Raw genomic sequence first — 6,000 nt, 5'->3', positions numbered from 1 at the left:
GGGCTGGAAGGGAGGCTGAATATGCAAAACAGTTGGAACAAAGGCTAATAACGCTGGAGCTGCTGTGCAGAAACATGGTACATTTCCTTGACTTTCGTGGAAGCCAAACAGACTTTGTTTGCAGGAGGAACACAGGTTTACTCTTTAAGTAGTTTTGGGAGCTTATCTAACCATAGGGAGAGACTGTCAATCTGACATTTGAATTTTAAACTACTTAATGTTCACACATTTATTTTCTGTCTCTTTGCAGAATGCCAAAGATACATAAAAACTGACTAACTAAAAAAAAATCCAATCATGTGATGCAAGAATGTCAGGGAAAAGGCCAAAGATTATACTGAATAAAGGTATTAGCTCTTGAAATAAATGAGTAAATATTTAAGAGCACAGACTGCTAATTCAGTCGGTCAAAGTACGAAATGAAAAGAATGAGAGAAAGAAATGAGTGACGCGAGGTGCGCACTTTGTTATATTTAGGGACCAATTCGTTGAAAAACGTTGCATAACCCACCTGGCTCCTAAGAAAAAGGTCCACTCTATTAAATTCTTTCCTCTGTCTCTTTTGAAATTCCCTTTTCTAAATGTATTCATGAAATATTTCCTATGTCATTCAGCTGAGCAACATGAAATGCAATGATGCCATCTTTGTATCAGTGTAAAATACAAAATGTCAGGGTTGTCTTCTCACTAAGCGACGGCGTTTGTGAATGGTAATCTTTGCTTCTATGTGCTCTGTGTGTGCTCGACCACATGCACCCACATGGGTGTCATAATGCACAAGTTTGTGTGTGTGTGTGTGTGTGTGTGTGAGAGAGAGAGAGAGACTGAGAGTGAGTCTCTGTGTATGTGTGATTTCTTTTATTTCACAATAGTAGAAGGTTGCTGGCAGTAAAGGGATTTGAAATGTGCGATTTTGAACTTCTTCATGTTAGAAGTCAGTTTGATCAATGTCTGCTGCAGCTCTCGCTTGCTTTGGGGCACAGTGAACCACTGATAGATGAATTCCTCAGTGTGAGTCCATGGACTGATGTGTAGGTGTATAGTGAGGAGGATACAGAGAACAAAAAGCGAATCACAGTCTCTCTCTGTCTCTCTGTGTGCGTTATGTGCCTTCATGTACATGCACCATAAAATCTGCATTACATGTCCTTTTGCTATGGAAAAGGTGTGGGTGTTGTATATGTGCGAGTGTCTGCATCCATCTGTGTGTAGCATTCACTGATTGAATCATATATTCAAAGCCTCTCATTAGTATCGTCTTACATGTAAGCCTGTAGCGGCAACAAAGACACCATTGAGTCTCTGGATTTTATCAGGCAGTCCAGCCACAGAGTCGGACTGGCAGTCAGGCCTCAGTGCCCAGACTGGCTCTGGAGCCCAGCAGCCTGCAGAGGAACCCATGTGCATAAAACCTTTTAGAGCTCCAGCAATCCGATTAAGGCAGTTCTTTTTTTTTTTTTCTCTGCACCACTGTTGATGCTGAGATAAGTGTTCTAGTGGGCTCCTCAGATCAACTCTAAAAGCGCTATTTCATTCAACCAAGAACTCAAATTTCTGAGTGGATCATTTTGGTTGTCTTCGTACAGTTTGAGGAGGTGAGGTGCGGTAGAGAGGCAGGCATACATGCGCACACAGACGTACAGCGCAACCGGCGTCACAATGCAAAAATAATGATGCTGGATAAAAGGCAGTGAAGCTGCTGCTGACAGAGTGAGTGATGCTAGGCACAAGAAATGGTTTCTTTAGACTTTTGATATGCAGAAATGGACTGGAATTATGAGTCTGTGTATGTCTGCGCTATGTGTGTTTATGATTGTGTGGTTTCTCAAAGACAGGTACAACTTGAAAAGCCTCCATATTTATCTTCAAGTGTTTTGGCAGAGCGTCAGCGGGATGATGGATGATGTCTTCATTGGTGGCCAATTCTCTGAAGTTGTGGTTTGAGCGCTGGACTGAAAAACAAGATTACATTTAATGGACATCCACTCCCATCCAGAATTAACTGCAGGCTACACACGTACAGCTGTGGATAACACGGTGTCCAACAAACCAATTCAGTGTCCAATGTTAAACCCAACGGCTGGAAAACACACACAGAGTTATACAATTCCTTACAACTTTTGATTTTATTATATTATGTGTATGTGATACTAAAAGAATAAACTGAGCTGCAAGATGAACAGAATTATAAATAAGTCATTAAGCTGTTTAAAGGAAAAACAAATAATCCAGTAATGAGTAGGTTTTGAATCTTAGGGAAATAGTTATGAAAATTGAGCTTTTACTATTAATTTGCTCTTTGATCTTGTTTCCCCGTGATTTTGGGACATTAGGAATATAAAATTCTTATTTATAATAAGCACTTGTAATTGGAGCATCTTGGTTGTTTTAATGACAAAACAGGCTTTGATAATTATCAAATTAAACTAATCACATGTAATAATTGACTGCTGTTCTCTGGGTTAAGACTTTTAATATAGTTGTTTCGTGTAGTATGATCGTGTTTTTTGTTTTTGTTTTTGGCAATGTTAATAATCACTACACTTACTGTAAGTGCTGCTTTGAAAGTGCATGAGAATGTGGATCGGCTTTTAATCTAATAAGGTTACAAACCAATTGAGACACTAAATAGTGATGCGGAGCCAGCTGCAGCTCCCTATCTCCATCAGAGGGTGACCTTTGGCATGGCCTGTTACTGTATAGTTTTCCCTCAGAGTGTGAGGATGTGGGCAGAGCTTGATTGTATACAGTGGGAGTACTCGGAGGGATCGATAGCTCTCTGTGAAGCTGTTCCCAGACACACCTGCAGTACCCAGGGTGGCCTTTGTGACACACAGATAAAGAGAAACCACTCCCCGGGCTGTTAGTGCCAGCGCCCATTTCCACCTGTCCCTGCTTTTCCCTCCTCCACCTCCTAAACGTGCGCAGATGGAGGTGGGTAAATCAAAACTCGCATGACGCTGTTGTTAATATTTTTGTGATCCACAACAATATTGTCTTAACTTAACCTTTGCGTAAGGGCGGTGAAAAACATCCCCCATCCATCCACGATGGGCTCTGCTGAGACAGCTGAAAGAGCTGGAAGGCGGGGCCCATGTATATTTACTAACTCTCAGCTCCATCCATCAAAAGACACAGCACGCTGGCTCCACCTGTCTATCAGTGTCCTCTCACATTCCCAGGCCACTTCCTCTTCCCCGGCCTCTCCGTGCTCTTCTGTACTTGATATGTGCATGTTTAAGGAGAGCACAATCCTCTTTTTCTTGTCAGAGCCTTTTCTGTCTTTGGTCTTTTGTTGCTGACTCCATTTTTCCACCTTTTGCTGTCTTTTCACTCTTGTTATTCCCTTATTTCTTGTCCTAGTCCTGTATGCGTTTCCCTGTGCACATGAAACACTAGTAGTGTGTAGTATGAGTGTGCCGTCCAAGCGGGTTACAGAGGGTAATTTGAACCTCTGATCTAGTTTTAGCAGGTGTGCTGACAGTCAGCAGACCCACTCTGATCACACCAAAGTCACACAGATTGGTAAGATGTGTAAAAGTCTTTTGGGAAAGAGGGTAAGTGCAAATTTGTTCCAGAGAGAGTGCAGCAGAAGGAGTTGCTGTAGTTTTATCCTCACGGGGTTGAGAGAGATTTTACTCTCCAGCAAGGGTCATGTAGCGTTTGAGCTAACGTCCATTAGAGCATGTTTTCTGTCTGAATCAACACATGTGGAAAACAAACATGATGTGTGTTGCTATGTGTATGTAGGTGCAAGAAAGACAACAATTTCCCTCAGCTAAAAACTGAGTTCTGACAGAACAACTTACACATTGTACTTATCGAACAACTAACAGATACACCCAAAAAGAAAAACGCTGGAGTTGATGTCGGAGTTTTAGTGGAGTAGACAAGCGTCTGTATCGAAGCAGTTTTAATATGTTAGCCTGTCTCCCTGCTGGCCTCCCCTCCCCCTTTCAGGGACGGCACTAATGCCATTAAGTGTGGGACAGATCTGTTCCATGTCTGCAGGCCTGCCAGTCTACTGGTCTGCCCCGAGACCACTCTCCATCTAATCCTATCCTCTCTCTCCCTCTATCCTCCGCCTCCCCTCCTTGCCAGAGACAGGAAGAGGCGGCTGGGAGAAAAAAAAATCTAATAAATAAATGAGAGGATGCAAGAGGAAAAAAAAAATATATAAATTAAGTTCTCCGTTCTCGTAAATCATGTTGCCAACTTCCAGTAGACAGGAGGGAGGAGCTTAGGGGCTGGAGAGAGGAATACCATAGGTGGAGAAGAGAGGGAGAGGCAGAGAGCAAGATAGAGATATTGTGAGAGGGAGAGAAAGAAAGAAAGAAAGAGAGGGAGAGTGCGGGAAGCATTTCTGTTTCACCCTCAACTAGGCTCGGCTCTGGAGACTCGGCGGCGAGGTGTTTTTAATTGATTTTTGATTAGATAGACATGAAGAGGAGGGGTTGTCCATTAGCATGAGGGGAATAAACCTCTGAGAGGAGTAGACTGAGAGGAAAGCACAGAAAAAAGGAGGGGGGGGGGTGACAAATACTGTAATTGTCAAAGACACTGTGAAGCTAATGACAAGTAAACACAAACACATTATACACATTTGCACCGACGATGGGATAGAATGTCTTCCTTTGTTGAAAGTAATCTACAGCTTAAGCAGAACACACACCACGATTGCCCTGTAACTTTCTCCTGAGCCTTTTCTGCTCAGAGACAATGAAAAACAAGCTTATTTATACACAACAGCACCTTTCAGACACAAGGCAATTCAAAGTGCTTTACAGAGGTACAACAGTGCAGACAGTATAATTGTTATCAGCTCTTTTATTGATGCTATACAATCAAGTAGAATACATTATCTAACCTCACTCAGTGGCAACACCCACTTATTTAGCTTCACTTAAACAGCGGGGAAAATATGGATATTAAAATTCCAGTTTAACAGGAAGTTTGTTTTGTCTGCAGCATATGGTGGTGATTTTGATCTGGGTCCAGATTCAGGATTTTTTTTCTAAACAATTAATTCACGTTAGTTAATTTTGTCAGACAGGCGAGTGTTTCAACACGTCCTTGGCGAAGGTTTCTTTGTTATTAAAAGTGTTCGTACAGAGTGGAATTTACAGATAAGGAGCCTGTTAGCTTAGCGCGCTGTCCTTTCTCCAGCTGTAAGAGTTGGATTAGAGACATCATAACAGCTACGATCCCAGGGGAACGTGGGACAATTATATCAGGGGGTAAGATGCCAACTTTAAAAAAAAAAAAAAAAAAAATGAAATGCATCACATCAATCCAAAACACAGAGAAGAAATAAGTAGTGCATAATGAAGGGAAAGATTAAAGAGACTGCAGATGACTCGCTAACCTTAGCAGTTCCTGGGTGGTCACTGTTACTACAGCAGTAGTAAGACCCCACTGAGGACAGAAATAACTTCTCCTCAGAGCTGATCCTTGTGTCATAATAAGCACTACTAAATTAATGAGTCAAAAATATCCACTGCAGTGTTTTGGATATGGTATAATGCAGTTATTGACGCCTCAATATATGGCACAAAAGAACTGAAAATAAAAGTAAAAGTAAGGCTAATTGGGGACCAATATAAACTCACCCATCCTCAATTCAAATACACTAAGAAGTTTTGCCACTGCCTTATACTAGCCTTTACTCCAACTTTCTTTGTAGATGTACAGTATACTGTGCAAGGATTGTTTATTCAATAGACACTTTAAAATAACAAAACTAATTGGTTTGGATCATATGGTCTGCATTGTTTAAGTAATAAAAAAGTAAATGCGTTTACATTTTGTATTTCCTCTTCATGTCAGAGACTTTCATTCCAGCTCTGCGTTCAGATGACCTTCACATGCATGAGAGACTCCCGAAAACGCTGCCAGATTTTGGCCTCATTGTTTGCTCTTCTGTATCAGGGTAGCTGCTAATGCAAACTAAACATTCCCCCGACTGCTGCGGCACATCAGAAACTTTCATCTCCTGAAACA

Source organism: Microchirus variegatus (genome assembly GCF_963457635.1).
Source record: "Microchirus variegatus genome assembly, chromosome: 10".
Classification (NCBI taxonomy): Eukaryota; Metazoa; Chordata; class Actinopteri; order Pleuronectiformes; family Soleidae; genus Microchirus; species Microchirus variegatus.
This window is presented reverse-complemented; position numbering follows the sequence as displayed.